Here is a 10,998-nt window from a genome sequence, read left to right as displayed (position 1 = left end):
ACAAAAAAGATCTGCCATATTTATCTGGTTAATAAGGTGCCTGGTTATGTATTATTTCATTGTCACCCACACGGTTTCCTTTTTGTTTAACACAGTGCTTACATAACTGCACCGCATTTAGCCAAACCATTAAATGCATTGTTGGTCTTGAGAATAGTTTTGGAGGGCAGCATTCAGCATCGACTGCTCTGTGACAGGCTCTCTTGAGAGGCCAAATCATGTAGTCTTATTATAGAGGAGACAAATCAAGTGTACCCAAACCCTCCCCTCCAGCCCTACTTTCTCAAGGTTATTTTCAAAGATAGCTCATGTCTTGCTACAGTATGTGGGTTGGGCCTTAAGTAAGCCCCGCCACTAGAGACATGGTGTTGCCCTATGCAGGAGAAGTAAGAGGGCTTCAGAGGCCACAGAGGGACAGGGTTGTAACTAATTTAAACCCCTGGGAGGCCTGCACAGGCCCTGGCTTTTGCCCTGCTGGGATATAGTCAGACCACTTGAGTCCTGGGTGTGTTGTGCTTCACACATCACAAAGGCACTGTCACTCATGTGTTAGCATTATAGCACTTTAACGTAATGAGATTTTAGGCTTGCTGCATCATAAAGTATGACCGCCTTGAGAAACCCTTGAGATAGTGGTGGCCTTGTTCTGCCTAGGAGCACAAAACAGACTTACATCATATCAGAATCGCCACATTCCACAGTGAAATATGATTATGGACTCCAGAGGGGCATGTTCCTTCTGTCAGTGATATTGTAGCTGTCCCACAGCATATCTCTCAGCTGCCTCCAATTCCGCTTGCGGGAAGGAGTACCACTTTTACAGCTCGCTGAATTCAAAGAGAGGAATCTCTGAAAACATCCCACCCATTCTGATAAGGATGTTCTTATTTACTCAATTCAGAAGTGAACATCAGCAATATCTCTTAATAAAAAGAGTCATATTCTTGATTTCCAATTTTATCGCACTGTGGATGTGAAAGGGAGCCGACTGCTGCAGCACTGTACAGTACCCCTTTTAGTGGGAAGCCAGGCATTACTAAAATTGATTTGTTTTATTTCATAGTGCAGTATAATTAGCTACCTTCAGTCAAGATCTGTCACCATACATTAGTATCTGACCACACCAAATGAAAGCCATGCTGCCTTTCAGGCACTTTAAATGCCTCGGCTAGATGACTATATGCAGACAAGCTGGAAAACAGACAGCTCATCTCTGCTTCTTTATCTCAGGAGATCAAGATCTACTGTTTATTCTGTTCCATATGTACATGTATGAGGAGCTATTTTAAGAGAAAACAGAGATAAAAGCCTAGCACCTGAGGGTAAGATCTAAGAGAGATGTCCTGTTTCTAATATATCACAACTTTCGCTGTGGGACTACGCCTGACTTCAGTCCTGTTTGAACATCTATCATCTGAACACGTCATGTGCAATACTGCCACAATGTTGAATTCTATTTAACCGAGATACAAGGTATGCTGTTATGATTCCAAAAAACAAGGTGGTATACCGAATTTGTTAAAACACCAAGAACCACGAAAAGAGTACCTGTACCGCACAGTACCGTTATACTTGCTGTGTGTGTGTGTGTGTGTGTGTATGTGTGTGTTTTTATGTGCAATAATAATAATAATAATAATAATAATAACAATAACAATAATAATAATAATAATAATGATAATAATAATAATAATAACTTTTAACATTATCATAATTGGGGGCCGGGGATCCGTTGTGTGATAGTGGAGCGGAGAGTCATCAGGATTTTGCGCCCACGGTCAGTTGTATCAGCAGGTGCATAGGCAAACAAACAAACAACAACCACAACGACCATTATTCATAGTATTATTACTTTTGTGGGAAGTTATTACAATAAAGATTTTCATGGCCCCACAAACATAGTAAATCCCTGCAAACTTAACAGTTATTACATTTGTAATATGTAAATCCTGTGTTACGTTTGTAGAAGGCAGTGGCTATTACATTTGTTGAAAATGTATTACATTTGTGGGTTTATTACATTAAATGCTGCACATTTTTATTACGTTCATGGTTTATTACGTTTGTGGACGTTATTACATTGGCGGGCGTTACAGTGCGTACATCAGCAAGTCATCAAATTTGACTTTTTGCCAGTATTTTGAAGAGAAGAAACCTCTTCAAAAAGGTGTAAACACATTAAAACAGATGGTTCCCAAAATGTGGAGGACATCTTCAGTGTGTGTGTTATATAACCCTTACATAAAGAAAAAAAAAAATGCAGCATCTAGATTACAGCAGGGCAGCCCTTCACATCGGCCAATCTTGCCTGAGGCTGAGATCAGGAAACATCCAGATGGCAAGTTTTTCTCCCTATCTCTTCCTTTTTTTTCTCTCTGCCTCTCCCTGTTAGACTCTTTACTGCTGCTCAAATAGTACTTGGTCTGTCTTAATAATAATGCCACATGAAAAATTATAATGCTAGTGTGAGCTAAAATGTCTCTGTTGCAAGAAAACAAACAGGATAACAAACAGCAGAGGCTAAACATATGATTATGCAACTACCCACTGCTTCTCATACTTCTCATACTTTGCATCTCATGCTTCTCATACTTTACATCTCATGCTTCTCATACTTTACATCTCATGCTTCTCATACTTGCTCTGTACACTCCCTTCCCTATATACTCCCTTTATGTTTGTATCTGCAGGTGCATACACCATGCTTGCGTCCAAATTGATTCAACAGATCACTGATATTTTTGTGCCAAAATTAACTAAACTGAGTGATTCATACAAACTGGAAGAAGTGCTGATGAAAGGACACATGCAGCGTATCTAATGGCAGCTCGGTGGATGATAGTGGTGCGTGTAGTACACCTGTGCTGGGCCCTGCAGCAGATGTGCTGGCCCCTTCACATGTATGCACTAAGCAGGAGTAAAGAATCGTCATCCAGGCAGGTAATTGGCTGCTGTTTACATTGCCGTTGGCAGACCCCTCCTCCCCTGCTTGACACATCTGTAGTGTTCATTAGAGCTGAGGAGCTCTGTGCTACGCTGTGTTATCAAATCTGGCCTCTCAGGCTGTTCGCTTTGCAAGTTCCAGTTCAAGTCGCCAGATCGGTGCTCCATGTTGGGCAAATAAAAATGTAAAGTTAAATAGTCCTAGAAAAGCATTAAGATTGCATTTAAGTTGTGATTTAGACCATGATAAATGCAAGATTTGTGCTGAACCTATTCACAGATAGGTGTTGATTTTTTTTTTATATGATGATGTTTTGGTCTAAAGCCACACAGGAGGGCTGGCCACCAGAAGACAGCAGAGAATTACAAAAAGATGTAGGAAAAACAAAGCGTTCAAAAATGGAAAATGGGTTTACACAAGCAGACTATGGAGAGGCAGGGAAAAGCAGTTCATAGAGGAAGGTTTACCCCAGGTACTTCATCGCCAGATGGAGAGACAGCTGAATCAAGTCCAGGGAAATAGATTCATCATCAGCTCCAGCCTCAAAATCTTCATTAAAACCCAAACCAAAGTGAGACAGACAAAGTGAAGGAGAAGGGTACATAACATAACAAAAGCTTGTGAATGGGCAAATTAAAATTCAAAGGATTCAAAATTCACAGCAGAGTGATTTGACTCTGAGATCCAACGCTTAATAGATTATATCAGAGTTACATGCATGCCAACCTTTGTATTAATTACTTATTTCAGAAAATATTAATTATACAACCACAGTCTTATGTGTGTGAAGTAATTCGAGAAGACAAGGATGAGTGCTCTTTATTATCTTCATTATGGAAGTTAGAATATTATTCAGTGAATGCATCCTGTAATGAATTACAGTATGTATATCATATCATTAGAGGAATTTGTCACACTACATTCCCTCTGGCTTCTCCGGCTAAAGCCATCTGCATTCTCACAGAGATGGCAGTAATTTGCTTATTAGGAGAGTCAGAAGGGTTTGTTTTAATTATATTACATTGGTACACTAAGCAACTTCAATGTCTGTTGTGTCGTGTGTGTCATAGTCTAAGTCTCCATCATATTGCTATTTATCTTTATTTGTGGTTAAATATCAAATTATTTCTTGACATATGTCTTGTCTTTGTACTGCAGTGTTTTGAGCCTCCTGTTCTCAGGCAGCTCACTGGGATTATTTGGTGTAATTTATGATTATGTAAAGGTATGTAACACAGATGAGTACTATCAAATATATCATGGCTTCTATACAGTTAACTACAGTGTAACTAAAACGTAGAAACAAAATGGAAATAAAATTTTATGAGATGCAAAACAGATCTGTAACTATGAAGTTGTTACCACAGAGTGGGCATCGCAACTAATGAGGCGAGGATAGTTAAACTTTCTTATTTGTCTGCATGGTTAAAAGTCTGTAACAGATTTTCTGGATAAATGCTGCACTCTGGCATGCATTTTAAATCACCATTACATTGCATGTGGTTACAGTCCACAAAATGTAGATTAAGTGACTAGATATATTTGGTCTCACAGTCCTTCAACGCAGCCATTAACATGTAGCTACTTCTGATATATTTAACTGAAATACATTTACATCTCTACATCACAACATATTTGGTGCAGTGCGCTCTTTCTTCTCTTATTTGTAATCCGTTGCCACTGATACCAACATCCCCTTCATATGTACATGTATCTACTGTACTTTATTAGTATCTAAACTACCCGGTGGGATCTTATTATTAATGTATTTTCAATGTAGTTACACTTGTAGCTGTGTTTCTGCTGTACTAAATTACAAACTGACCACTCATTAGTTTTAAATGTAGACCGTGTAGTTTTAATTGGAAAGAAGCAAGCTTTGAACACACATGCTTCACAGTACTTTCAGTGTGCACATTTTGAATCAGTGGATTAAAATGCCCTCCAAAGACAGGCAACTCTGGCTTGGACGTGCCTCATTATGCATTATACACTGGTTACTTGGCCCACAACATGTCCCCATATCTTTCCTGTCTCTTTTCTACCTCTTTCTATGCAACAGGCCACTGGGAAATTATTTCAATTGTTGGACTGTAACAACACATGACCTGCAACGTGTGAGGTTACATGAACTGTGTGTTTTCTCTGTGTGTGTGTGTGTGTGTGTGTGTGTGTGTGTGTGTGTGTGTGTGTGTGTGTGTGTGAGTGTGTGTGTGTGAGTGTGAGTGTGAGTGAGAGAGAGATGGATGGTCATTCTGAAGGTACCATGTGGAGGTTAATATTTTGCATTGTGTGCATCTTTTAGGTCCAACAAACATGCTGAACGCATTCCCAACCTGAAATAGCATTTTCTTTTATTGCTGCATTGCTACTTTTAAAGCAGATGACATGCATAAAATGTTGTTTGTTAGTGCTACTTGGCCAACAGAAACCAGAATACTACAGGTGCCAGAATATTGTTGCTTTCTTATCAATGTATGTATTCACATTAATGCAAACATCTGAAATACTAGATCACCTAGTGTAGTTTCAAATGCAACTATACATGCTACAGTCATATGAAATGACAGTGTATTTTCACCGCATCAATAGATTTCTGGAGCCACATTTGATACCAGTCTATAGCCCGCAACAAATTAGCCCATAACCAGTGTGTGTGGGATAGCTGGAGAGGAGACATTAAATAGCGTCCCTGAAAGTTGCTCCTTGTCTGGCCCAATCACTGCTATGTCAAGGCCTGGACAGCCCCACTCAGGGACCTCTCATTCCTTCTATTGCCTTCCTGATTGTCATGGGAGATTAGCTGACCTTAGGACCTGAGAGGAGCTAGTATTACTCACCTTGACCATGCCCCCTCTGCTCTGCAGGTTTCCAATCAGAACTGGCGCCAAGCTCCCCATTCCCCAGCAACCACAGTTGGAGGTCACTGTTCTCTGAAACATCTGCTTGTGACAAATAGCTGGTGGAGGGTTGGCCCATGGAGACAAGATGAGAGGGTCTGCATGATGGAGACGGGGAGAAAAATGTACAGTGTGTGAACGGGGCAGGCCTACAGGGTGGAAGGCCCCCAGGCAGGGGAACTATCCTCCAGGCAGCCCCTGTGCAAAGCACTAAAGAGAGGAGAAATTGCCATAATTGTAGAATATCACACAGAGCAGTCCTCGCAGACAGACTCAAAGTAAGAAGTAAAACACAGGATGCTACTAAAGTTGTGCTCTTCTTCAACTGCTTTAATCGTCAATTATTAATTTTATTTTGGGGGATTCAGGCACTGAAAGTTCTTCTATGCAGCAAACAGGCCTCTGATTTAAAGAACACCAACAAGCGTTGAATATCTTTTCTACGGCCCAACCTCCTGACTCCTGGCTCTTTGATCATGCATGCAGCACATGCTCACTCTTGAGAATTTCTTGTATAGTCCTTTCTGCTTACCATCTTAGCGTATGTCTTACCTTCAGTTCACCTCAAAACTTTCAGAAAAGACACTTACAGAAGGAGGCAAAAAAAGAGGCAGCAGAGAGAGGGGGGAGTGCATCCAAAGATGTTTAAAACATGAGGGGGTTTTGTTGCCTGTGTTTTGCTCACAGCCATAATTAAATTTGTAATTAGCGAGCCCTGTGGAAGAAATACATGAAGATTGAATTCAATTTAGAGCTCTAACTCATTTGGCCAACAGTGAAGAGAGAGGGGAAGAGGCAGAGCAGAGGTAAGAGGCAAACCCAGCGGCAACAAAAGAATACATTGTTTTAACATTAACTTGAATTAATGCAACTCCAGCAAATATATCTGTGGCTGCTGTATCCTGATGAAGATCACAGTGTACCACTGCTTACTCAGTCTACACCAGCTTGAAGAAGGTTGGATGGAAGACAGGATTTCATTATTTATTCCGTATGCCCTTGCACCCATGGATTGTATGAACTGAAGATATGACATGTCATTAAAGTGCTGAATGGATGGACTACTGCTGTGCACCAGGCCTGTCCTGATGTACCTGGGCAACTTCATAGATAGAGGACATGGTTAAGTTAGCTTTATTAGAAAACTAACTTTAGGCAAAAAAGTGCTGCACTTAAAATTCATTCATCACATCTCCCCTGTCACACACATCTTGTGATCCAGATCATCTCTCTCCTTCACCTTCGGAGTTACCCATGCCGGGCCGGACCAGGAAGCCATCAAGCCATACCTACCCACAGGCTGGCCTGATAACTTCAACTCATTGAAGTGGGAAATAGAGAATCCATTTTTTAATATGTCTGCCGAGGTCTTTAGTCATGCCTGGCCTCTCCCTGTGCCTCTCTGGCCTACTCCAGAACAGCTGTGACATAGCTGTGAGGCTCCGAGGAGGAGTGTGGATTTGCCGCAGCCCTTTGATGTGTCAGCAGTGCGTTGGCGGCACACCTCTGTGCAATATTGAAATGTGATGCAATGACGATAGGTAGGGTGAAGAACTGCCAGGGGCTAATTGAATATGCTCTGCCCCGCACGGTACTCCTTGCCTCTAGGTCCTCAATTCAAACCTTGAAATTGCAGATGTGTTGTGTGTTTTTGTAAGTGTGGGTGGATCTGGGTGTGAGAGGGTGTGTGTGTGTGTGTGTGTGTGTGTGTGTGTGTGTGTGTGTGTGTGTGTGTGTGTGTGTGTGCTCTTGTACAGATGTGTGCAATTGTACTTTAAGAGTGTGTTTTTTATGTGTTTTTTGTGTGCCGGAGTTCAAGCGCAATGATCAAAACAACAACTCCAAGTGTTCTTTTGACCTGTTTCTCTTCTTTAAATAAACTAATGTATAAAAATAGAAACATTTACTTTGAAAAATCCCCACTCCAGTCAGAATGCCTGACTCCATGAACTGATGGTGAGCTAGAGGGTCAACTCCCAGGTGATCCAGTGAACACGGAGGCGAACTGACAAATGTGCTCGTGGTCCGACCTTCGCGGCCGGGTACTGCAGAGCTCTGCTGATCTGGAAGTATGCAGCCGGCATCCTGGGAGAACGGAGGCCTCATGGCCGGTGGAGTGGAGCTTAGAGCGAGGGGGATGATTGTGCAGTCAGATCAGCTCTGCGGAGGCGAGGGTTTAGAGGCTTTAACGTGTACGCAGCACATGTAATCCCCAAGCCCCAGGGTAGGACTGTGTGCCAGTAGGATACTCAGCAGCGCTACCATTCAGACAAGGACTGAGAAAAGATATTTTATCATAAATATATTCATTTGTTCAATTCTTCATATTCCAGCATGCACCAGTCTTCCTCTTAGTCTCCACAAAGTCCAACAGACACTGGCTTCTGATCTTTATCTTTTAGCTTTATCATACAATACCCCTGAGGCACAGTGTATCTGCTGCATCTCTACCTACAGTGTGAGCGCGTCTGCTTTGATTCATCAAACAAAATCAGCAGATATAATGACTGTGTGTGGATATCATGCAACTGTGCAACCATAGTCATCATCTAATCAACTCATCAGTCATACTATTTGAAATATCAGGGGTATTGGATTACCAATTCTCCATTTCCTCGACAAAACCTGGAAACTGATTTTTCAAAACAAGAAGCCTAGGACATTGTGCTTATTGAAGTTTACTGCGTTCTGTGATCTCCGCCTCCTCTTTCTCTTGTCTCTACCCTTCCTTTCCCTTGGTTCACACCTCCCAAAGGGAGGGTGAGGAAACCACGCATCAGCATTGTGCAGGAAAAAAGCAGGAGGAAAAAGGCTCTATGCAGGAAAATTGCTGTCTTGTAATATGAACACAGCAAGAATTAGTCATTTTTTTGTGCAGACAAAAAAGACAAATCTGTTACTTAGTGCCTTTGTTAAAACTTGGTACTAAGAATTATTAGGGTAAAGTTATAGCATGGGTACCCACATAACAACTTTGCTACTTTGATGTTGAGATAAATGCAATGCAATTTACATTACATTCTGCACACAGACAAAAGAAATTGCAAGTTCTTAAAATCAAGCATAGGAGAAAACTGATTGTATGAGTGTACTTGAAAAACTCTAAAACTTTTTCAGCCATTATTAAGACATAAATCAGCCATCGACCCTGCATTTTAATTTTTTTAACTTTGTAGTGTAAAACTAAGTGGGATTTGGAGATGCATAATAGCAACTACTGTAAGAGTGCTGCTTGAAATCCAAGAAATTTAACCATCCTAAGTATGATTAATCATTGTGTGCAATTGCTAATTTCCCTTTCAAAGTAGCATTACTTCTCTGCCTGGAATGAATCAATCCTCATTTCATATCTTTGAATTAATTTTCCCCCTTTCTTACTAAGCAGCTGCTTCATGACATACTGTGAGCATGCGTGCAACAGTTGATGTAACTCATAATTTATGCAATCAGATACACGCATGACAACTGAGAGGTTCTTGATCTTCTAAGAGGTCTTCAGGGGAAATCAGTCTCATGAGTGTAAAAAAAGAGGAAATGACTCTGATCTGATCAGATACAATTCACATGTGTAACTGATGGTTTATTATCATTTCAACTACAGCCTCCATAAGTCACACTGTCATTTTGAAGAAAACAGTTTTGAACATGTACTGTAATCCCATATTGATATGCATGAAAAAATCAACAGTCAAATTAAATCCGATTATTAGATTAAAGGCAAAGTGTAATCAGGATCACACGCATTGGTGGAGATTCTTAAAGGCAGCGTGTGATGAGTGTGTGCTCAAGCAGCTCAAAGGAGACGAGGGTAGTTGTTTAGCCATTGGAAAATTGCACCCCATAATGTCTTACAAGTGGCTAACTGCGCAAAGATAAAATGAAATTTGAATCCCTCTCAAGCATCTCCGTGTCATGCTGCAACAGAAGCAGTGTTCAGAGCATTCATTGTTTTTCTGCTATTGTAGCAAGTGATACTCATTTCGACAATAACAGGAGCTCTTCTTTTCTAAAATCTGCGTGTTACGTGTGAAGCACCTGTCAGCCAGGAGACTGCCTTCAGACAAGCTTATTCATTCCCTCAGCCATCTACAACATTTCTCTGAGCGCTTGACTTGTGTGCCACCGCCAGCTTGACATGCTGCAGGGAGTCCACGATATCCCCCTCCATTAGGAACCCGACTTGAACATGGGGAGCAGCTCTGTGCTGACATGTAGAGCAGATTGATAGCTCTGTGCTACTTTTAAATACAATTTTCTGCTGGTTTGAGGGGGTTAATTAAATCTAGGTCACTGTTTTTTGATGAGATCTAAGGATGTGTACCAACCAACACAAGCAGCAGAAAGAAATGGTGCATATAAGCAAGAACACAAACACAAAAAAAGCATTTGCATGTACTCGTGCATGCGCAGACAACACACACACATGCACGAACACACACACACACACACACACAAGTTCACACTTACAAACACACACACTGCATAGTGAATCAACAAATACTATATTCAGAAGCCTCCAGAGCATCTAAGCCACTGGATGGATGCCTGGAAACTGGGTCATCTACAGTCTTAAATGCAGTCGTCTTCTTTTTTTTCAAATTCCAAGTAATTCTTTTAATCTTCAACATCTTGCATTTGCATTTGCTTTATATGCTGGAGAATATGTTGAGCTGTGTAACAAGAAAAGACTGTCTCAGACTACAGGCTGTGCAGAACTGGTGGCCATGCCTCACAACAGCATCACACTGGGGCAAAGAACATTCTGACCAGGCAAAATCAGATCAAAATGTTACTATTAAATGGTGCAGCTAAAGAACACAATGAAAAGGACATCCAGTGGAAAATAAAGAGCATCTTTTGAGAGATAAATCTACATCCTTTACCGCAAAGTAATCTACAAAATATTCTACAAGGCAGCAAAAAAAGTGTTAAATGTAAGTCTCCTTGTTGCGAACTCATTCTTTCTTCACACCTAAAACAGATATTTCCACATACTTTGCTTAAAAAAAGAAAACAGTAATAGAATATGGGGCTCTTTTTTGGCAGTTCTCCCTTCCCTTGCTTTCTCAATCTCTTTATCTTTAATAAGGACCAAGTTCTGTGAAATGTACCAATCCATGGCAGGGGTGGGGGGGTGGGGTGTTTAAATTGCAA

General features: G+C 41.0%; 1 long non-coding RNA gene across 1 annotated transcript in view; it reads right to left on the bottom strand.

The window, feature by feature from the left end:
• Window positions 1–5,808: 5,808 nt before the first annotated feature.
• The window catches only part of LOC115596553 (uncharacterized), a 22,992-nt gene continuing 17,802 nt past the window's right edge, over window positions 5,809–10,998 (bottom strand). Inside the window, exon 4 of the long non-coding RNA XR_003986920.1 lies at window positions 5,809–5,942. This is a non-coding gene — a long non-coding RNA (uncharacterized LOC115596553). The remainder of the gene's footprint in view (window positions 5,943–10,998) is intronic.

The sequence above is a fragment of the Sparus aurata genome, chromosome 15 (assembly GCF_900880675.1).
Source record: "Sparus aurata chromosome 15, fSpaAur1.1, whole genome shotgun sequence".
Lineage (NCBI taxonomy): Eukaryota > Metazoa > Chordata > Actinopteri > Spariformes > Sparidae > Sparus > Sparus aurata.
Note: the sequence above shows the minus strand (reverse complement) of the source record. Positions and strands in the feature narration are given on the sequence as shown.